The sequence below is a fragment of the Tenrec ecaudatus genome, chromosome 15, assembly GCF_050624435.1.
Source record: "Tenrec ecaudatus isolate mTenEca1 chromosome 15, mTenEca1.hap1, whole genome shotgun sequence".
Classification (NCBI taxonomy): domain Eukaryota; kingdom Metazoa; phylum Chordata; class Mammalia; order Afrosoricida; family Tenrecidae; genus Tenrec; species Tenrec ecaudatus.
Window position 1 is genome coordinate 68436639 of NC_134544.1, and position 24876 is coordinate 68461514.

A 24876-nucleotide genomic window follows, 5' to 3' on the forward strand; every position below is an offset into this window, starting at 1 on the left:
TAAAATTTGTTTTATTAGGAGCTCATACACCTCTTATCACAATCCATACATACATCAATTTTGTGAAACATACTTGTACATTCATTGACCTCATCATTCTCAAAATTTTACTCTCCATTTAAGCCCCTGGCATCCGGTCCTTATTTTTCCCCCTCCCTCCCTATTCAATGTTTTTTCCATAGAATCTTCATTATAACAACCAAGGCTTGAATTTTTTTCTTCGGTTATTTCAGTTTAAAATATAGTAAAAAATTCTTCCATTTTGATTTTCTAACTCTAGAAAACCACATTTTATTATAATACTTTACTTTTCAAGCTGCTCTTTGTAAGCTTCTATTCAGCTGTTTGACTTCATTTCTTATGAAGTAAGTGGCTTAGCTACTCCATAATTTAAAACAAGTTACAGAGTCTCTTCTTACACCCACTTTGCTCTTTTCTTTCTTTCCTCACTTTTTAATAACCTTTACTTTCTTCATGAGTGATGTTCTTTATGTCACCCACAGCACATCAGCTCTCCTGTCATTAGTGTTCAAGGAGTCAAATCTGTATCTGAGATGATCTTGAAACTAAGGTGAGAAAGACCCAAGATTGTACTTTACTCCCATGGCATTGCTTTATTTTTTCTTCAGCTTGAATCTGAATTTACATATGAGAAATTGATTGTTCATTCCACAGTTGTCCCCCAGACTGGTTTTAGCTGTTGATATTGAGCTTCTCCATCTTCTCTTCCCAGAGATATACTCAATTTGAGTCCTATGTACGCCATCTGTATAGTAGCATTTTGTGTTTGGGCAAAAAAGGTATTTGCTATGAACAAGTTGTTAGCCTTATAAAATTCTGTCATGTGATCTCCATCATTATTTCTATCACCAAGACCATATTTTCCAATTAATTGTTCCTTCCTCTTTGTTTCCAACTTTTGCATTTCAGTTGTCAATAATTATCCATTCATTTTGATCTTGTGTTTGATTAATTTCTACCTGAAGGTACTGATAAAATTCCTGTATCTTCATCCTTAGTTTTAGTGGTTGGTGCATGTGGTAGTTATATAATCTGGTGTCAGTTTGAGGATTAAGGGTTGAGGGGTGGAGTCTAGCCCGTCAGTCAGGATATAGCCAATGAAGCCTCTGTGTGAGAGTGGCCTTCTCCTGAGGATTCTGGGAATTCTGGTACTCCTTCTTGGAGGTAGAAGGCACTCTCTCTGTCTGCTAACTCCCGGTGAAACATCCCTGAGAAGCCACATGGACCTACCCTAATGCAGCCAGAACCCTGGACTTAGAGAAACCATGTAGAGACACCTGCCAACGCTAAGATGCTTATAATGCCACTGGATCCACAAGATCTTCCACTCTCTAGCCTGTGATCTTCCTGCATTCGACATCATTGCATGTGTTTCATGAGTCTGAAGAGGTCTTTATAGATTGGTATTGGACATATGGGCTAATATCAGACTTACGCACTTAGTCTGGGATGTTTTCTCAATATTCAACTGCTCTTGTATATAAAGATCTTTTTTCTTTTAAAATCATTTTATTAGGAGCTTATACAGCTCTTATTACAATCCATACATACATCCATTGTGTCAAGCACTTTTGTACATTTGTTGCCATCATCATTCTCAAAACATTTTCTTTCTACTTGAACTCTTGATATCAGCTCCTCATTTTCCCCGTTCCTCCCCCACCCTCCATGAACCTAGATAATTTACAAATTATTATATTTTCATGACTTACACTGTCCAATGTTTTCCTTCACCCACTTTTCTGTTGTCTGTCTCCCTGAGAGGGGGTTATTGTGATCGGTTACCCCTTTCTCACCTACCTTCCCCTTATCTTCCAGGTATGGCTACTCTCAATATTGGTCCCAAACATTTTATCTGTCCTGGATTCCCTGTGTCTCCAGCTCTTATGTGTACCCATGTACATACTCTGGTCCAGCCGGATTTGTAAGGTAGAATTGGAATCACAGTAGCGGGGAGTAGGAAGCATTAAAGAACTCGAAGAAAGTTGTATGTTTTGTCTGTGCTATACTGCAACCTGACTGGCTCATTTCCTCCCTGCGACCTTTCTGTAAGGGATGTCCAGTTGCCTACAGATGGGTCTTGGTCTCCACTATGCACACCCATTCATTCACAATGATATGATTTTTTGTTCTTTGATGCCTAATACCTGATCCTATCCTATCGGCACCTCATGATCACACAGGCTGGTGTGCTTCTTCCATGTGGGCTGTGTTGCTTCTCAGCTAGACAGCTACTTGTTTCTTCACGTCTTTAAGATCCTAGATGCTGTATCTTTTGATAGCCATGCACCATCATCTTTCTCCACCACATTTGCTTATGCACCCAGTTTGTCTTCAGCAATTGTGTCAGGAAGGTGAGCATCATGGAATGCCAGTTTAATAGAACAAAGTGTTCTTGCTTTGTGGGAGTAGTTGAGTAGAGGTCCAATATCCATCTGCTACCTTAATATTAAATCTATAAATATATGCACATAGATATATATCCCCATCATCATATATAAAAATATTTACATATGTGCATGCCTATATATAGACTTCTATAAGTGCTCTTTGCCTCCTAGTTCTTTCCTCTATTTCCTTTTCCATTCCTCTTGTCCCACTATCGTTCTCAGCTTTCATTTGGGTTTCAGTAATTCCTCTTAGTTACATTGCCCTTGATTAAGGGCCTCCTGAACCAGGTCTCTTATACTCTCCTCACCATTGATTTTGGATCATTTGTTGTTTCCTTGCCCCTAGGTTTGTTAACACCTACTTTCTTTCCCCCCATCTGCCCTTCTCCCATGCCCCCCTCAGAGCCATTGGTCCCATTGTTTTCTCCTCCAGATTGTTTATCCTGCCTATCTTATCTAGATAGACCTGTAGAGAGAATAGTATACACAAAAAACAAGACAGAGCCAAACTAATCAACAAAAGAAAACAAAACAAAAGCCATCGACAATAACAAGAAAAGCATGTAAATCGTTCAAGGTTGGTTTGTTGACCTTTCGGAATATTTTCCAGGGGAGTGAGATGGTATCAGGCCCTGGGCCCAAAGTCTAATTTTGGTATTCCCTGGGGACTTCTTTGCTCTGTTCCCCTTGCTGTTCTGTTGCATACTCGTAGTGTTTCACCTTAGTGTGGTGCTGTTAAGTCGGGCTCAATTCCTGCACTGTTCTCCAGCGTTCTCCCTGTAGCCCCATGGGTCAGCAAGGGACGTCATGTCTCATAGTGGGGCCTGCCCTATGGTCCTCTCTGTGCATTGGATGCTTTGAGCAGGAATATCGTCCTCAGGGCTTGGTGGACAGGATTTCTCTATTTTCATAGCTTCTGGTCTACAATTGATATCTGTGAAGTAAAAAGGTATAACAGGCAAAACTATTGTCCCATGCAGAGGAAGCAACCTGTCTTACATGGTGGAGAAATGACTCCACCTGGAATTTCAATTACTAATATTTAATAAACCTCAGGAAATATGAAGAGAATTTTTCAAATTCATTGAGGGCACCTGGAGGTTCTGAGTGGTGAAAACAGTTACGCACTGGAATACTGGTTGAAAGTTAGAAAACAGTTCTGTTGACCTGCTTCTGAAATACCAGACTCAGTGTTGGGATCTCAGTGGCTTACTACAACGTAGAACACTTAGAGTTTCAGGTTGAAGTCAGTCGTGTCTGGTTTAGGATGAGTAACATGTCAGAGCAGAATGATGTTCACATCTGATCCTCTTTCTTCTCACACACAAGTGTCCCTGCTGGAGCCAAATATGACCTGGTATCCCTTATTTTCCTAGTCTGTTTTCTTCTTTCTAGTATCTCATTTACAGTTGCTAACATGTTCTGAATGTAAACACATTCATATTATTGAGATGTCTATACATGCACAGAAAAATGTGTGCTATTCTGAGTTGTTCCAGTTCAAACAGCAAGATATATTGTTTGTTTCCGTTTGCACTATTGTTGTTACTGTTAGGTGCCATCGAGTGTCCTATGTGCATCAGAACAAAGCACTGCCTGGTCCTGGTCCATCTTCACAATCTAGGCTTGAGTTTGTTGTGGCAGCTACTGTGTCCATCTCCAGGGACTGGTCCCTCTTGATAGTATGTCCAAAGTATAGTAGATGATGTCCTGCAAAGCTCACTTCTACAGAGAATACTGGTTCCAACACAGGTATAATTATTTTTTCTAGGAATATACTATGTATTACATATTCATCAGCAACGTCATAATTGAAAGGTACCAAATATTTTAAGTTATATTAATTTATGGTCAAGCTTTTTCATGTGTATACCATTTAAAATACTATGGCTTGTGTCACGTGCACTTAATTCCTCAACGTCACACCTTTGTCATTCACAGTGTAAAAATATATTTTACAGTAGATTCACCAAATGCAATGTGCTAATTAAATTCATTGTGGGTTATTGTAAAATTAAATCTTGAAGAACTTCACAGATTACTCTTTTAGTGGCTACATGTGTATATAATATATATAAGTCACTTGAAATTCTCTTGTGAGAGGTGATTCTTTACCCCATTTTTATTATTCATTCAATCATTTACTGATATAATAAGGCTTCAGGGATATTGATTTTACCCTTTGTATTATAATCCAAAGCTATGTTGTGTTTTGTTATTGTTTGAAGCTTTCCAGCATTTTGTTGTAATGAGAACATTTTAATTTCATTTATTATACATTTGCAATTTTATATTTTTAATTATACTGTGGATGTGTGATGATTTCATATTTTGAGCTTTGTAGTCATGGGAAAGGAATTTGTAAAGTGGAGAGCACGGTGCTGTATGCACTATGTTGCCTTTAGGTTTGCAGCCTCTGTTCACCTTAGAGTTATGTATGCTAGCATGTTGTCCCTGCCAACTTCAGAGAGTTGTGTCAGACATTTTTAATAACATCACTTTTTATAATTTGATATCTCTCTTGAGATCCCTAAGCTTTTATTTTTTACTTTTCCATAGCTAAGGTTGACTCTTTATGCTGTGAAGTTTTAAGTGCTTTTATAAATCAAAATACCATATTTACGCCATGACAATACCAAGTAGAAGGATTTTGGTACTGTAAAAAAGTGCCTATGCCTCCCCTATTGAACACCGTATTTCCAAATTCCTGGCAGTCACTGATTGGTTTGTCATATCTCTATAGTTCTCTTTTCAAAAGTTTTAAATCAAAATCATATAATGAATAACTTTTTAAAAAATGACTAATTCAAATTAAGATTCATCTATTTCCATGGTTTGATAGCTCTTAAAAATAACAATAATATTTATTGCATGGATATAACACTGATTGCTTTTTTATTCATATGTTGAAGACCATGCTGACTATTTCAAACTTAGTTAATTGTGTACAAATCTATAAATCATTAGCCCACAGCTTTTGGTGACATATGTTTTCAACTCAACAAGGCAAACACCTTGGAAACATGTTTCAGGATAAAATGGTAAGGCACTGTTAGGCTTTCTAAGAAACTATCCAATACTTTCTCAAAGTAACTGACCCATTTTATATCAAAACAATCCAATCACGAGAAATTCTTGTCCATTGCTTACTTAGGAGCAAATGACTTTGTGTGGTCTTGGGATGGGAAACATTTAGTTTATTTGGCCAGTAGTATCATCCCCTTGTTTCAATATGAACTTTCAAAATTAAAATTATTTAAATAACTTTTCCATGTAATTATGTATAGTTAAATGACTCTATTGACATATTTGATCAGATATTCTGAACATTTTATCTTTACTAAAAATTCTTATTTACTTAAGAATGATTTGCCTTAAAAAGAAGAGAATGGTTTGCCTTTTTAAATCTAAAATTAATTCATCACAGCTTATTTGCAAAACTTTACCAAGTATGTTACATGTTTTATATTTTCTTGTTAGGGAATTTTTTTCTACAGAGTTTTAACTTTGATCATATGCTATTAGTCAGTATTTTATTTTATGTAGATACTCATGTGGTGTTTATCTAAAAACTCATTACTAAGTGTAACCTCTTTCATATATTCTCATTTTATAGTGTTATTTACATTTTGATCAATAATGGTTTATTAGTATTGTTACTATTCATTCTTCTTATGTATGATGTGGGGTTGTATGTGAAAGGGTCATATTGTTTTTGGACTGCAAGGTGTCTAGGAGAACCTGTCATTGTAGCCAAAAACTGAGACCAGGTTGATTTGAGACATTCTAAGTTTATTCCTGCAAAGGCTTACAGAGTGAAACAAGCAGTGGACTGCTTCAAGAATCCAGTGAGAATCCAACAGATGATATGTCCCAAACTTCCTGTCTGGTTGGAGTGGGGGGTACTTAAGTTTTACAGTGATCAGAGAACCTTCAAGCAATGGGGAAAAACGTTGATGTCAATGATACCTTTTCACCAAGCACATCGCATTATTTTATTTCAAATTTTAAATCAGCCTATGAATTCTTAGGTGTCCCTGGGCTGTGCAGATAGTTAACAGACTTGGCTTTGATCTGAAAATTTGGCAGTTCGAGTCTACTTACAGGTGCCTCCCCAGAAAAGTCTGTCAATATTTTTTCTGAAAAATCAGTAACATCAACTGAGACAGGAACCAGTTGGTTTTTGTGAATCCTTCAGCTCAAGCCTCACAGGGTAGGGTGGTGCCTAAACTATCAGGTTGGATCATAAGCCATTTTGTATAAGAGTGAGAGACTGAGCAGAGTCAAATCCTCTTTGGTCCTTTCCCATCTGTCAGGGCTGAATCATGCATCCGGTTCTTTGATCTTCTGTGGCATCATCTGCCAATCCCAGGAGTCCTGAGTGGACTGTTTGTGGATTCATTTGGCTGACTTCAGACCTCTGCATGGCCAGTCTGTGCCACTGTTCTCAGCCCATCTCTGTCTTTGCTTTGTTGTCTTGCTTCCTGTTCATAAGCTTCCATGGGTCAGGAGAAGCCTGACTTGTACTCGACTGGATGGAGCTCTTTCTACAGCTGTGTAAAGCATTTCTTGGTAGAACTGTCTTTCTGTGTACAAAACATCCAAGGACCACTGGCTTTGCTTCTCTAGGGAACCCAACCGAACAAATTCTTCCTAGATAGGTTCCTGCTGGTGACAGAGTTTGAATGGTGGCTCGTCTCTAAATTGTGGCTGCTCACTCTGTCAACCCTGCACCACGGCCTATGACTTGAGAGACACCCCCCACTTCCCCAACAAAGGTAACTTGTAGCTTCTGAGGTGGATGATCATGTAATTTTACACAAGCAGGGCCCATCACAATTCCCTCAGGAATTTAAATAGGACATTGAAGGGATGAGTCAGCCAGACAGCTGGAAGAGGGAGAGAGGCTGCAAGGTGCAGAGATTCAGGGACAGGAGGCAGGATGGGAAGTGGGGTGGGATGGCAGTCATTGGTTCAATACAAACAGGGAAGAGCTGAAATGCCAAGATGTGGAAGGTCTTGCTTCACGGGGCAGTGAGCCGCCAGAGCCACATGGGTAGCTGACAGCTCTTGGACCAGTTTCGAACAGTACAGGTCTATACCAACCCTGTGCTACTTATCTTGCCATTCAAGACTTGCCAGATTGACCCTATGGATTCTTGTCTTGCTGCTCACTTGTCTCTGCTCCAGTGTTATTTTATTTTGAAAACTGATTTAACGTCTCTGGCTAATGGCTCACCAGGGCTGAGCACCAACTTTCTAGGGACACACTGACAGCCAGAGTGCCTCAGGAGTAGCAGGTAGAGAGTTCAGCAACTTCTGCTTGCAGCCAACCTTCTTTTTCATCCTTGCTGCCCCCTTGTGGCAGCCGTTGGTACTCTTCCATATTTCCACTTTGCTACTCTTGAGTTTCAAAAGAGCACACGGGTGGTATAGTGGTTTTTCTAACCTCCAGGTAAGTAGTCTTTAAATTCCAGATGTTCCATGGGCGAAAGGTGAGGCGGCTTTACCTTGTCCATTAGGGTTGCTATGAGTGAGCAGTGAGTTTGTGTTTTAGTTTCTCCTTAGTAATACATATCACGTCTGCTACTATATGTCTTGAATTTTGCTTGTGGACAGAAAGGATCTAACCTATTTGCTGTTCTCTTTGCTTTCTGGATTGCTATTGAGACCTTCTGTGATATTGAGGAAATTTTGTCCCATGAATTTCCTTTCTATTTTATCTGTACTCTTGTTTTTTTCTTCTGTTCCGGTATTCCAATGAGATGTGTATTTCTCTTCATGGTGTTCCACATTATCCCCAGGATTTCTTCAGTGCTTTTGATTTTCTGTTTTCTTCATTCTCTTGTTTGCTGAAATCTGCATGATTGTTCAGCTCATTGATTTGATTTTCTTCCATTCTATTGCTCAGTTCTTATAACACATTTTACCCTTTTATCTGTTTTTGAACTTTTTAACCACCTGGATTTCTTTTGGTTATGAGGTTCTTACTAGTTCTTTTTTTTCAGTTTGTTTTCAAGATTGATTCCCAGACCTCTTGTGTGGTCTTACACATAATTCTCTTCCTGGTAGTTCAATGACTTTACTCGCTGTGTGTTCCTTTATGTTTGGGTAATCGTACAGTGTTTACCTTTGTTGACCTGTACTTTTTGTGGATATGTTGCTGTCTTTTGTTTGTGTGGCATATTGTTCCACCTGTAGTTGGTGTGTTAGTTTGAGGGTTGTGTAGAGGGCAAGGGGTTGGCTCTTTGGGTTAGAGTAGGAAGGTCAGGTAGTGGCCTGAAATTGTGTTGTGTGGAAATGAAGAAAGATTGATAGAGATGGATTGCTACGACAAATAGGAGATGTTAGCACAAGAGTTCTGTTTAAGTGATGGTATTAATCATAAGTGGTCTTCTGGCTAAGTAGTATGATTTTTGATAAATTGGAAAAGGACATGTCAAGAGGTGTGCTAGTATATGTTACAATATATGAAGTGTGTGTTACTGACAAAAGGGGAGTGGGTCTCGAGGCAGTAGTGGGGGTGGCATATGTAGAGTATATCTAGTAATTACCAGAGAAACTTATCAACTCTCCATAAAATACAGAGGGGAGGGCATTGGGTCAATGTCATTGTATATATAAAAAAAGGGTCCCTTTTTTGGTGACACTGTGATAAATGTCACATGATAATTAGTGGAAATCTATTGGGTTTCTGTGCCACACCAGACTATCCATCATCAATGAAGGGGTCCCAGATTGGATATAGGCAGAGGAAGACAGGTCCGAGGTATTGGGTGGATGTTTCTATTTAAGGGGAGGTCATCAGTAGGTAATAACCAGAACTGGTTAGTTGTCAAGTTGAAGGAGAGGGAGCCTCTGAAATTTGCTGATATGGTGAGTTATGTGTACCCTGGGTGGGTTGGGGGGTTATGATATGTTTTTATTTTTTTTATTTTTAAAAAAATTTCTTCGTGTGGGTGTGGGTGTCATGATATGTTTTTAAAAGGAAAAAAAAGGCGAAAATAGTCTGTTATATTCTGACTGTGACTGGCTGAGTTCACTAGAAGGTTCTTTCTGGCAAGACATCTTTTCCCCTGGGATGCAATTATTAGAGAACAGTTTTGAGTGCAGAATTTTTCATTGAAAATATGAATTTAGGCAGGCGGGAGGCGGGGAGGGTGGGGGAGGGGATGAGGTTAGAAAAAAAAGAAAATATGAATTTATACCTACCATATATACTCAAATATAAGCCGACCCAAGTATAAGCCGAGGTACCTACTTATTACCTGGGAAATCAGAAAAACTGATTGACTCGAGTATAAACCTAGTAGAAAATGCAGAAGTTATTGCTGAGTTTCACTAATCAAAACAAATGAAAATAAAATTACTAAAAATTGAGACATCAGTGGGGTAATGTATTGAAATATTTCTTTTTAATGGAAACATAAATAAAAGGACAAGTCATTTAACATTAGTAAACCAGCACAGTAAGTGGAAAATAGGTTCAACAAAAAACAATACCTTAAGAGTACTATTCCCTGAGCTCAATCAGCAACCAAACTAAAATGTAAAGAGTTAAAATCCTTCAAAACTGGATTCCTCATCATAATCTGTATCCCAGTGCAGAGCTTCAGCTGGTGTGAGGTCATCATAGACGCTGTCCTTACTGCAATCGCCATCATCACCATCACTGCTATCATTTTCATATAAAGCGCAGTCTTCACTGCCATCCATAGCATTATTAATACTACATTTCTGGAAGGCACAGCGCACCATGTCTTCTCGAATGTCTTCCCATGCATCTTGAACCCACTTTGTTATTAACTCTATGTTAGGCTTTGCGATAGTTTATTGTGCCAGCCTGGCCGATAAACACAAGTAAGATTAACTGAAGTGCAGAGGGATAAATGGCTCGCCTTGCTTGTTCTGTGCCTCAGTTTAAAGGGGTACACTACATGTGGGATGCCTAGCCTGTGGACTCTGTCACTGTAAGTTGAGGTCCCTTTAAGCCCACACCATTGGAATGTACATCTCTGGAGCTGGGGACTGACAGTTGATGACAGTTGGGGACCTGCCTTGCTGTTTGCTGCCTGGATATATATAGCCCAGCTCTCTCTGTAGAAGGGGACTGGCAACTGGCGGCTCTCAAGCCTTAAAGGACTGCTAGTGTCTCACTGCTTTATAATTTAACTTTTAATTACTTGTATTATCTATCTGTATATAATTTAACGGTTCATTTCTTGTATTATATATCTATCTATAAATATTTTTATATATATAATTGTAGGGATCTGCGTGTCCCCCTACCCTGGATTTAAGACCTTTATGAATTTACTCTCAGTTTCCTGCCGTACAAACTGTGCCTGGTAGTTTTACTGCCTTTGTTTCACATGCCAGATGGTGGCTGTCTTGACCCTTACTAGGATTGGTGCTCTTTCACTAGCAGCTGCTATGTTCATTGGTCAATACATGACTGGTGGCATTTCTCCCCAGGTGTCTGGTATGCTTCATTAGCATACTTAACTGTTCGATCACAGTTGCCCGCCATTTCTTCCTTATTTGGGAGATGCACGACTATTGGCTACCTCAGCTGTACCCTATTTCCATGTGACGTAATGGTGCCCGCCCTTCGCTGCTATTTAAGCCTCTGCTCTCAGCTCAATAAACGAGGCTTGATCAGATTCCTGTCTTGCCTCCATTTCTCGCGTCTCTTGCCCATCTTCATTCACAGTCCCTCTTTCAGGTGTCCACGTTGTTGATGACCCGTGGGATGGGACATATAATTACTAGCAATCTGGTTTGTCTCTAGAGAACCCTGTCCAACACAGGCTTCATGAGATATCCTCCTTTTGTTAGTAGGACTTGACCAGATGACATCCCTTAATGCAAATGGTCTTTAAAAGGCCTATTCAAAGATATATCCAGAGGCTGCGGTACAGATGTAACCCCACCTGGAATAACAGCTAAAGTAACTTTACTAGATTTTGCCATTTTTTTTAATGTCATCCAATAAGTGGGCTCTGAATATATCCCAAATAAGTAACGATGGCTTTTTATTTAAGGCTGCTCTTGGTTGTTGATTCCAAATTTCTTTCAGCCATTTTTTTGTTCTGTCTTTATCCATCCAGCCTTTAACATGTATATATACAGTAATTCTTGGTGGGAAATTGATCTTTTTAGGAAAGGTCTTTCTTTTAAAAATAATGACAGGATGCAGCTTAGTTCCATTAGCCAAACATGATAGAACAACTGTAAAGTCTTTTGTTTTTTAATTTCCTGTGGTTTTGAGAAAAATGTTTTTTTTCTCCTATACTTGCCACAGTTCTGTTGCTTGGAAGATCAAAAGTCATGGCAGTTTCATCCATATTCCCAATATCTGCCAGGTCATAATTATAAATCCTGCTTTGTTTTATAATAAATGACTGGAATGACATACGGTCATTTTTTCTTCAAGGTCATGACAGTTTCTGGGAAATCTTTGTTCTTTGTCTCAAACAGAGTAGGCCAAAACCTATTCATGAAGCGAGTACACCATCCTACTGACGCAGCAAATTTTTCAATGCCTGGTGCTTTATATTTGTCATCCTTAGCCATTTGTAGAACACGTATGCGGATTCCCGTGGGTGTTATGCAGTAACAACATTTTGATGACACTCCATAACCCATTTATGCAATTCACTCTCTATAGCCCCATAAAAAGACGTTAAACCATGGCGAGCTTTTTTTGCTTTTGGAATCTGTTCCAAGTCAGCCTTCATTTTCCGCCACTCCCTCATTTGCTTTGGTCAACACAGCATTTCCTACTTGCAATACTGTTATTGCTCTTGACAGAACCTTCATTTTGAAACCAGCCTCATATGACCGGCATTTTTGTTTGGTTCAAGATTATCCATTTCTAATAGGATAAAAAAACAAGACTTTGAGAAAAAACTTTAATGGTAATGCCACCCCTACCCCCACCCCGGACGTGTTAGCCGGGAGGAGGAGGGAGTCCATGTGGGCGGGGGATGCAGGATGTGAATTAATATAGAGACCAGAGGGAGAGACGGAGCACAGCCACAGACACATCCTTATCAGTTCAGCTGCTGACATAAGTGAATCACTATGGGTGCTTCTGTGAATTGGAGCCATCCACTTCATAGGACGGCTCTGATTGGTTAGATGTGAGTAAACAAATATTCAAAGCCTTGCAGTGTCAGCGGGGCTTTGAATGAACAGTGGAGAAACAGCAATCACCCGCGAGATAATGGGCACTCATCGCGTTACCTCAGGGGGGTGGGGCAGCGAGATGTTACACCTAATGGGTACCACTGACCCGTGTATAAGCTGAACCCCAGTTTTTTAGCACATTTTTTGTGCTGAAAAACTCGGCTTATACACAAGAATATGCAGTATGTCTTTTATCTCAGACACATGAACTTCTTAACCTGATAATTTTTGAGCTATTAAAAATGAACAGATGTCAATAAATTACATTTATATCCCCAAAAATACCCACTGTTCACCAGAACATAGTAGCGTGCCTAAATAAAAAATACAGAAATGTTGGGAATCTCCCTGAAACAAAAAGATAAGTGATTTTCCTTCAGAGGACAGGGCCGCAATATTTTGAATGGCTAGGTTGAGTAGACTCCAGCAGAAGAAATGGCAGCCTCCTCATTACAAAGCTAACTCATCTCATCAAGAAGTGGAAGTGAAGAAACAAAAATTTGGTCTGAAATTAGACCTAATAAATTGAAAACAAAATAAAGTCAGAATCATGAAGGGGGAGTCAAGATTCCTGAGTATGCACTGTTGGATCAGAAAATGTTAATCCCAATTGTCAACTATTGACCAATGTCACTATTGTGTGATCACATATAGAGTTACACTGGTGCAAAGAAGGTAATACTTCAGATATGGTAGTAAAGTGATATGCACATGGCTGATTATTATGTGACCCACTGGCTCAGAATCACATGTCTGAGTCTATTTCTATACCAGCAATGATGTACTGAACATGACATCAGGAACTTTGGTTTCAAAGAGTAGCAGCCACATCTTTTTTTTCCTATTCTTTTTTTTTTTTACTCATTTTGTTAGGGGCTCATACTACTCTTATCACAATCCATAGATGCATCATATCTTCCACTGTCCAAAGCCTCCCTTCACCCACTTTTCTGTTGTCCATCCCCTAGGGAGGAGGATATATGTAGATCCTTGCAATTGGTTCCCCCTTTCCACCCCACTCTCCCTGCACCCTCTTGGTATCGCCACTCTCACCACTGATCCCAAAGGGATCATTTACCCTGGATTTCCTGTGTTTCCTGTTCCTATCTGTACCAGTGTACATCCTCCGGTCCAGCCAGATTTGTAAGGTAGAATTGGGATCATGATAGTTTGGGTTTGGGGGGAGCATTTACGAACTAGAGGAAATTTGTATGTTTTATCGCTGTTACATTGCACCCTGATTGGCTCGTCTCGTCCCAGTGACCCCTCCGTAAGGGCAGGTCCAATGACCTATAGCTGGGCCCTGGGTCTCCACCCCACACTCCACCTCACTCACAATGATGATTTATGTTCTGATGATGCCTGATACCAGATCCCTTCAACACCTCGTGGTCACACAGGCTGGTGTGCTTCTTCCAAGTGGGATTTGGTGCTTCTGAATTAGATGGCCGCTTGTCTACTCCCAAGCCTTTAAGACCCCAGATGCTATATCTTTTGATAGCTGGGTGTCATCAGCCTCCCTTGCTACAGCCACATCTTTTATAAGGATCATGAAAAGTAATATTTTCTTTCAGGAAAAACCAAACTCGAATGTGTCCTGGTTTCAGAACAGGCTGGCAGTGGTGTTATTGATGACTTAAAGCAAGTTGCACTTTTTCTAGTTAAGACTGCCATGGACAATTTCATCACCTCAATATATATTGGTTTCTTATGGAGTGATTCACCTCCAGAATTCCCTTGCCTGGTACCCTTAACAAATATAAGTATTTTGAGTTCCTCCAGAAAGTAGCCTCTACAATTCAAGTAGAAACTATCTTGAAACAATACTAATGGGATCACAGAATGGCACAATTCCTTAAAAATAAGTTGATACATTTTTATTATATATACAAAATACCACATGATAACTAAATGCCCTTAAACATTTATTCATTTGAAAGAATATATCATCAATAAAAAAGTGATACAGGATTGTTAATATAATCTTAAAAATTTAAGAAAACAGTATATAAAACATTTCCATATTCCTATATATTAATGAGGTTGTAAAATATTATTGTATATAATTAAAATAATGATCCATAAAATTTGTGCTGCATATATAGAAGTCAGCAGATCAGAAAATTGAGTGGAAATTAACATATTACAGTACTAAAGAGTGATATAGCATTGTCATAATTCCTAATGCTTTTCTGCAATATGTGTTTTTCACAAGTACAGTGAAGTTTTCAGATTCACAGTCTGTTGCTACATTCCTTACATTCGTAAGTCTTCCCTCCACTTTGAATTATTATATGTTTAATGAGGTGTGAGTAGTGAATTAATTAGTTCCTACGTTCGTTACTAAAATAATGTTTCCACTATGAATTCTCATATGTTGATTGAGTTTTGAAGAATGATAAAGGCTTTTCCACATTCCTTACATTCATAAGGCCTGTTTCCACTGTGGATTCGCATATATGCTTTGAGGTGCATAGATGTATTAAAAGCTCTCTCGCATTCCTTACATTCCTAAGGCCTGGCTCCACTGTGAATTCTCATATGTTGAGTGAAGCTAGAAGATCCAGTAAAAGTTTTCTCACATTCTTTATATTTATAAGGCCTTTCTCCAGTGTGACTTCTCATATATCTAGTATGATCTTAGACTCTAAGAAGAGCTTTGCCACATTCCTCAGTCAAATGACTTCCTTCTGTGAATTCTCAAATGTTGAATGAGACATGTATCTTGAGTAAAAGCCTTCCCACAGTGCTCACATTCATTAGACTTAGCTCCGTTGGTCATTCTAATATCATCCATGAGTGTTGACGGATCTCCATGGATTTTTCTAGATTCTGTATTGTCACCTTTGTTTTCTTTTAGAAATTCTATTGTAGTGTACATATTGTTTTTTCCACATTTGTTAAAATGGTCAGCATTGAATTGAGTGTAAAATTGCTTGTTGTGCTGTAGTGAAGGTAAATGCTTGAATGATTTTTCATATAAAAGACATTCCAAAAAAAAAAAAGACATTCCATGGGATATAAGTGTCCTAATCTTTTTAATGCAGTAAGAATTGCAATTTGACTGGAGAGCTCAGGAATAGTATTTACTTCATATCTTCCAGAGGACATCAAGAGCAAATACTTTCTACTGAAAACAATCAGATAAAAATAAGGTTTTTACCATTTTATCATTCCCAAAGATAGTAAACATACACAGATTACTTCAATTATCTAACAAATCATAAATTTAAATATGTGATAGAAACATAACTGTCAGTGAGTTAATAAAATATGGAAGAATTATATAAGTGGGTATATGAGAAATATATTTATAATATTTAATAGCTAATTCACAGCGATTAAAACTATATAGTGGTAGACGTGTTTGTCTATATTATTAAAGGTAGATACACACATATATATCTCTGTGCAACAAAATATTTTAAATCTATTCAAGTAAATATTGACACTTTAAATTGGGTCACATTTCTTCAGTCATAATTGGGGTAATTGAATTAATATATGTATAGGTTATACATCTGTATATGTAACAATATTTGTAATATACTTATATTTTATATTCAAATAGATATATGGATAGAGATATAAGCTTTGATTTAGTCATTGTACTCATTGTGACTCTATAAGCTAGAATAGAAATATATATATATATTTTTAATTTTAACAATTTATTAGGGGCTCATACAATTCTTATCACAGTTCATACATATACATACATCATTTGTATAAAGCGCATCTGTACAGTCTTTGCCTTAATCATTTTTTTCTCCTCTTTTCTTTTTTTACATTTATTAGGGACTCATACAACTCTTATCACCATCCATACATATACATACATCAATAATAGAAATATTTTTATAAGAACCATCTTGTAGGCCGTGAAGACGATGTTACTGATTAGAGCAGCCAGTCCACAGAGAGGACAACATGGCTGGCCCCACTATGAGACATGTTGCTCCTCAGTGACTAAGGGCGCTACAAGGGACAGCACCGGAGACACAGTGTGCGAACTGCACCTGACCTGATCCCACCTCACTGAGCCAAAGCACTGGGGGAGTGCAGTGGAACAGCAAGGGAATGGAGCAGGAAGATCCCCAGGGAATGCTAAAAGTGGACTTTAGGGCCAGGGCGTGGTGCCCCAACAGACTGGACTGGAAAACACTCCTAAAGGCCAACAAACAATCCTTGAACTAACTACAAGCTTTTCTTTCTTGATGTGTTTTCTTTTGTTCTTTGTCAGTGGTTTGTTGTTGTGTTGTCTGGTTGTATACTGTTGCTTTGTCTTCCTCTGTCTTGTTTTCGTGCATGTTGTTATCTCCACAGGTCTGTCTAAATAAGACAGGCTGGATGAACTACCTGGAGGAAAAACAACGGGACCGACAGTTCCGGGGGAACTTAAGATAGGGGGAGGTAGGGGTAAGGAAGTGCTGTTAACAAACCCAGGGACAAGGGAACAACATGGGACCCAAATTGGTGGTGAGGGGGCAGTGGCAGGACTGGTAGGGAATGATCAAGGGTAAGGTTACATAAGGAAGAGGTATAACTGTAACCCAGATGGGGACGAAGCATGATAGTGGGGCAGGAGGAAAGTCAAGGGAAATAGAGGAAAGAGCTAGGAGGCAAAGGGCATTTATAGAGGTCTAGACAAAGACATGTACAGGCAAATATATATATGAGGATGGGGAAATTGATCTATGTGTCTATATTTATAGGTTTAGTATTAAGGTGGCGGAAGGACCTTGGGCCTCCAATCAAGCACTCCCTCAATGCATGAATACTTTCTTTTATTAAATTGGCACCCTCCCGACACAACTGCTGAAGCCAAAATGGGTGAACAACTAATGTGGTGAAGAAAGTTGATGGTGCCCAGTTATCAAAAGATAGTGTCTGGGGCCTTAAAGGCTTGAAGAAAAGAAGCTTCCATCTAGCTTAGAAGCAACAAAGCCCACATGGAAGAAAACACCAGCCTGTGTGATCACATGGTCCCGAAGGGATCATTTATCAGGCATCAAAGAACAAAAAATCATATCATTGGGTGCACACCTCCATGATAATGATCGCTGAGGATAAACGGGTGCATAAGCAAATGTGGCAAAGAAAGCTGATGGTGCCCTGCTATCAAAAGAGAGATAGTGTCTGGGGTCTTAAAGGCTTGAAGGTGAACAAGCGGCCGTCTAGCTCAGAAGCAACAAAGCCCACATGGAAGAAGCACACCAGCCTGTGCGATCACGAGGTGCCAAAGGGATCAGGCATAAGGCATCATCAAAAGAATAAAAACAGTGAATGAAGAGGGAAGTGCAGAGTGGAGACCCAATGCCCATTTGTCGGCCACTGGAGATCCCCTTACAGAGGGGTCTAGGGGAGGAGATGAGTCAGTCGGTGCGATGTAGCACCGATGAAGAATACAGCTTTCCCCCAGATCCTGGATGCTTTCTTCCCCCCCTCCCCCCAACTACTATGATCTGAATTCTACCTTACAAGACTGGATAGAGCAGAGGTTGTACACTGGTGCGTATAGGAGCTGGAGGCACAGGAAATCCAGGGTGTATGATACCTTCAGAAGCAGGGGTGTGGGGCGATACTGGGAGAGTGGAGGGTGAGTGGGTTGGAAAGGGGGAACTGATTACAAGGATCCACCTGTGACCTCCCCCCTGGGGGACGGACAACAGAGAAGAGGGTGAAGGCAGATGCCAGATAGGGCAAGATATGACAAAATAATAATCTCTAAATTATCAAGGGCCTATGATGGAGCGGGGAGCAGGGAGGGAGGGGAAAAATAGAGTACCTGATGCAAAGGGCTTAAGTGGAGAGCAAATGCTTTGAAAATGATTAGGGCAAAGAATGTACAGATGTGCTTTTTAAAATTGATGTATGTGTATGTATGGATTGTGATAAGAGTTGTATGAGCCCCTAATAAAAGGTTTTTAAAAAAAGAACTATATTGTATTTCTCATAATATGTGGCCGATGTATTAGAACCACTCAAATGGCACTCAAATGCTTAATATAATGTACCACAAGCTGTATGTTTCTGTGAATATATATATACACATACACACACAGACGTATATTTACATTTATAATATAAGATGGGCATGAAACGTTTTCTGGAAAAATTCTCATTTTTACATGGGCTTTGTTTTTTTATGTACCAACTATGTGTTAGAATTCACTTTGAGTGGATTATGACCCAGTTCAACACTTTAGGTCCATGTAAAAATTTATCTGATGTTTTCTGAGACGGTAACTTTTTATTTATTTTTTTAGCTATTGGTGTCTAAAAATGTATTTTTTACAATTCTGTATAAATGCTTCATAATCAAATCTAAAGAGAACAGGAAGATACTTCATTTACTGGAAAAGAATAAAATTACCCTGATTCACTGAATAAAATTACTGTGTAGTTTCTAGACTGGTTGTTATATAGTTCATTGATTTTCTTAAATTTACATGTTACTAATATATGCACAAGGCTTTCAAAAAGAAACATCATGGAGTCAGCATGCCCATTCCTCCCTCCCCGCATGCTGCCTAGATGCAGTCACTTTTATCCAGCTGTTTGAGGTTTTTCTGATTTCATCTCCAAAATTACAGACATTCTTCTGCCTCTATTTCTTGATTAGTCTAAGTCAAATTGTTTACTAATGCTTAGTATGAAAAATTAGGTTTGAGTTCATTTTTCAGCTAATCTTCCCTACTCATTCAAAAAGCAATGCTGTTGAGCACTTGAAATGGGCTAATATGCTGAGAAAGTAAAATTTAACTTAATTTAAATTATATTAATCAATTTTAATGTTGGCATATTTATTGAACTACACAGTGTCATCCTTTTTCTTTTGAAATTGCCATTTAACATTGTTAGGGTACAGAGAAAGCTTAAGGCCTGCTCCCATATCATCTCAATGAAAATAGTGTCAACTCTCAGTGCCTTTAGTCTATTCCGACTAATAAAGACTGCCCCCGTGGGTTTCCAAGACTATAAAACTCTTCATTAGAAAGCTCTACCTTTCTTTTTTTCTTAATTTAAATCATTTTATTGGGTGCTCATACAACTCTTAACACAATCCATATATATGTACATTGTGTCAAGCACATTTGTATATTTGTTGTCATCATCATTCTCGAAACATTTGCTTTCCACTTGAGCCCTTGGTATCAGCTCATTTTCCCCCTCCTTCCGTGTTCTCTCCTCCCTCATGAACTCATGATAGTTTATAAATTATTATTTCATCATTTCTTACACTGCCCGTCTTCCTTCACCCACTAGTAGTTGATGATTTCTAACTGCTGACCTTGTAGCCACTATGCCACCAGGGCTCCTTTGTGTTAACTAGTATTCTCTATTTTATCTGTAGGTTCGACTATCCATTGCAACGGGTACCCAGAATTCAAAGACAAAAATCCCAATGAAGGGGTTTACTGAGGAAGGTAAGAGGTTGTAATGCAAATGAGAACATACTGAAGTACTTTCAAGGCTGCTAATAGATGCCAAAAGGACATACCACTCTGCTGTAAGCCTCAATTCAAAGGCGTTAAGCTCAAGATCTGTGGATCAGCACACCCAGATACCTGAATTATGTGCCCCCCAAGTACCCCATTACAGTGTGAGTCCAAGGCACTTGGTTTTAATTGCTCTGGGGGCTACTAAATCATTGTTTCATGCTCTGTCTCTTGGCTCTGCTGCTGCTCTGATGCGGTAGCTGTCTTATGAATCTGGGCAGTTCACTGTCAGAGATCTTGGGCCCAGAGAATGTTCTCCACTTTTGGTTTTTGCTGGAATTGAGATGTCCCTCCTGCTTCTCGGATAGCTCATTTTAGATGCAGCTGAATGGCATTCCAGGAAGTCATGTGGACAATCACTCACTTGTGAATCCTATCACTTCCTTGGATCCACGAGATTCTGTAACCATCACCCTGAGATCTTCCTGTATCTCACTTCACCTTTCTACATCGGTCTTTGACAGTATGAGTCTGAAGAGGGCTCTGATTAGTATTGAACCAGGGCAGCTCTAGCCTGTCCTACAGGGTCACTATGGGCTGGCATCGACTTGATGGCAGTGAGTGAGAGTTCCTGTTAGATGTCATGGAGTTGGTTCCGATCAGGTCAGCGAGGTCGCGCTTTTTATCTTTCAGGATTCCTATCACTATCGTCCACAGGATCCTTCTGCACCATGGAAAAGCATGCTTAAGAACCGGGGTACGCACTCCGGGCTCTACACGGCAGAATGACACACCAAAGCTCCAGGACCGTCGTGTGGCTCGCGGCGGCGGCTCGGGCTCCTTCCCTCCCCCACCTTGGAGAGTGGCTGCGGTGACTCGGAACCACAAAGCCGGGCGCGTCCGGGAGACGCCGCAGCTCCCAGCGCAGGCTGCACCTGGGGCTCTGCGTGGCGCCCCTCAGAAAATTCACCGGGACAGCCGCCCGCTCCGCCTCCCCCCTCTCTTCCCTTCACCTCCTCCGAGGGTAACTTTTTAATAGAGTATAAGGCCTTAGGTTTCTCCCTTGGAACACGTGGTTTAGGACTCCCGACCTTGTGACTAGCAGGCAATATTCAAAAAGCAATTGGCAATTAAAATAATCTTTGAAGTTTTCCATAGCAGTAACATGCACAGTTTATAAGTAGAAGATCAAGTTAAAAACTATGGGGCACAGCGCAGATGTAACACTAAAGATGAAAAAGGGGACATTTTTCTTTTTCCTTTACCACTACACCAGGTGAATAGGTGCTGGCTACTAAGTCATAGTGCTGTTGAAATGAACAAAGTTGATTGCCAATTTATGATGAGGTAATCTAGGTTCAAAAAGTTTAGCATTCTCCAAAAACATTTTATGTAGCACTCCACTCTAATTCTTTGTCAGTATAATTTCAAATGGACAAAAGAGCAGTGGTTGAATATGTGTAGAGAGTGTGTTGATTATCTACAGATAGTTATTTTTACATCATATATAACAACTGATCTTTACATATTTATAATATATTATACATAACAACATAGCTCTACATGTACATGTAAAGATATGGTATTATAGATGGTAAGACAATATTGGCTCAGAGTGGCTTATCTGTAAGTATTTAAAAAGGAGCTCACCAAAACATTTATTCCTTAGAGTCACTGGCAGGTTCTGAATTGCTACATTTGTTATTAGCTGAGTGCTTAATCATCAATCATCAATCATCTACACTTACACTACATGTATTAAAATTACAAAATACTAGCTTCGGTCTCTTTCCGAACATATAACATCCTTCCAACTCAATTCTGGAGCATTGCTCTCTCTCAAGTAAATTAGACTCACTTCAAAAGTGGGTTCATGTATTCTTGCTTTTATACTTCCATGAAAGTTACAGATTCTTTGTAATATGGAGGCACTTGTATCATTTTCAAGAATCTTATTACATGTTCATTGCGTAGTTTTTCTTAATCATTAACATTTGAGAAGCAGAACCAATTATGTATATTGAAGTTCACAGTATGAAACAAAAAAGAACAGCATTATACACAGACAAGAAGTAGCTATGAGAGAAGAAATACTTTGTCATGTAAATATTTATTGATGTTTTGGCCATGTTCAAAGAGAAATTGGCAATTGAAGATTAAGAACAGTAGCATATATATATATAGTTTATAATTAGATAAAATTTTAAAGCTATGGTGCAAAAGGCAGGTGTTACAGTAAAGATGAATGAGGTTTCCTTTTCCTTCATGAACACAGGTGCTGTAGTAATGTCAAAAAGTATTCAAAACACAAGGGCAGGCATTTGTGCAGAATGTTCTTGGGCAATTGAGACTTTTTCTTACATATTTTTCAAGTAAACGTTCTTCCATGAAAATTTGGCCAAAGCTTTCGTGACAGTGATCCTGAATGAATTTTCTGCCCTCTCCCCTGGCATGTCTCTTATTGCTCTAAGCAAACAAATTGGTCTTACCAACATACTGCTCCTGACAGGAAAAAGAAGTCCTATTAACATTTCACTGAAGTAGTTTCAATACTTTGATTTTTCAAGATTTCAAAAAATATGCAGGTGTGAATAATTTGAAAAATCAATGACCTTTTCCCTTTCAAATGTTTAATAAACACACTAATACTTTGTTGTGCTGATAACTGGAAGACCAAAAATTTTGTATTGACACCCTGGTCTGGGGATGAAAAATGAGGCTTTGTATGTTTTTAGCAACATGGTGCTCTTCTTATGTCACTGTATCAGATAATACCCCATTATGATTCATCTGTATGTCAGTGGCTTATATTCCAGGAGTGGAACACTTCTTCCTACTACTAGTCTGCTCAGTTTGGAAGTTCTGCAGATACCAGTTTACCATGGGTAGTACTGCTAGTAATTGAAATACTTGTGTAGCTTCCATAATAAAATCATGGAAGTTTAATATTGTGCAAAACTGACAGAGTAGTGGCAGACTGTAGAGATTTGTGATCATGGGAAACTTTGGATATAATCAGAACTGAGATAAAATTTACTGTCATATTTAACCAGGCATCCCTTATCCCAGTGACTGAGGCAATAATCACTTATATTTGGTAAATAATGCATTAATTTGAAATAAGCTATTCATACCTACTATTGCTAAGTTCTTGAAGGTCTCCACCATCACTTCTCTGTAGAGTTGCTTCTGAGAAACATCCAGCAATGCCCATTCTTCTGCGGTAAAATCCATGGCCACATCCTCAACAGTCACAGAGTCCTAACATAGCCCACACAATCAGCTTCATCAGTGGACTAAGCATTCAAATATTTGTGAAAAGAAAGATGCGGCTTAAAGTTCTGATCAACTTTCATTTCATAAGGATTTAACAAATGGTTGTGTGTTCCATAAAGTATACCTTTGGGTTTAGTCATTATTCTCATTCTTGAACGATCTACATTCACTTCTCCAAAGATTTCAAATTATCTCATAGACTCATCATTATGAACACCATTCATAATTTTTTGCAAAATTTCCATTACATTTAAGCCCCTTTTCTACTAACTTTGTGACACTTCCACCAGTTAATTACATAGCAAACTTCACTTCCAATGTGGACTGTCCAATGCCAGTCTACATCCTTTTGTAATAGTTTATGATACAAACTCTACTATAAACACCATCATCTACATTATAATTTTTCTCTGGGTGTGGAGCAACACCTTCCATAGCAAATATATATATATTTATGAACAAGTGAATTTTGTATTAACAATTAAATACTGAAACTGGAAACTTGTTTATTTTTTTTAGGCATCTTAACCATTTGAGGAGCTGTCATATCCTCAAGAAATGTAGGTGCTGACGCTTCCCTTTCTCTTGTGTCATCTCTTCAGAGATAAAAAAGAAAAGGTATAACGATGGTCATGCCAAGAAAGCCTTTGTCCTCATGCACAGTATTGGCTGCATGAACTGTGCCTGCTGTGAGCCCAGAGACAAGGTCATTAAGAAGTTTGTAATAGGAAACAGTGGAGACCGCAGCCTTCAGAGACATTTCCATAGCAAGTGCCTTAGCACATGTGCTTCCTAACTGTATGTGATGTCACATTATTGTGTGAGTTGTGCTATTCACAGCAAGGTTGTCAGGATCCAGTTACGTGAAGCCCAGAAGGTCCAAACCTTCCCATCCTGTTTTAGACCTACAGGTACTGTCCCACAACCATCTCTAAAGCCTAAGCAAAGATTAGAAGCTGAAAGAAAACAAACCAGAAAAAATGGAAATTGTTCTTTAAAATCAAAAGAAAGGAACAAGTTGCATAAGAAATTCAAATGTGCTGTGCAGTATTATTGATAAATATTTCAATAATTGACTGAAAATTAATATGGTTAAACAAGCACATTTAAATTTGGAAATTGTCTATGCTCCCAAATTGGAAAACAAGTACTTGTCTGCAGACTGGTGGATATGCATATTAATGTGAATTATACAAAAGAGACATTGAAATTGACCTTCAAATTTTCAACTATTATTATTATGACCCAAATATAAAATGATATTGAAAATAACTCTAAAACACCTTTAATTCTAGATCAATGGTACTTCCAGGAAAGAACCCAAAATGGATTGAGAAGAACTTCTGGAATGTGAACTTCTGATATTTGTGGTGTTATCAGATGGTAAGATCGTAAGATAATACCATAAATATGCTGGTCTGTCTTTTGGTACTTATACGAATCCTTAATGTGAAAAATAGTGGAAGCTATTCAAACAGAACAATAGGGTGTTGTTGGGTAATTTAAAAATTAGAAAAGATACTGTACACATATTCTTTTTTTAAATCTGAAAAACC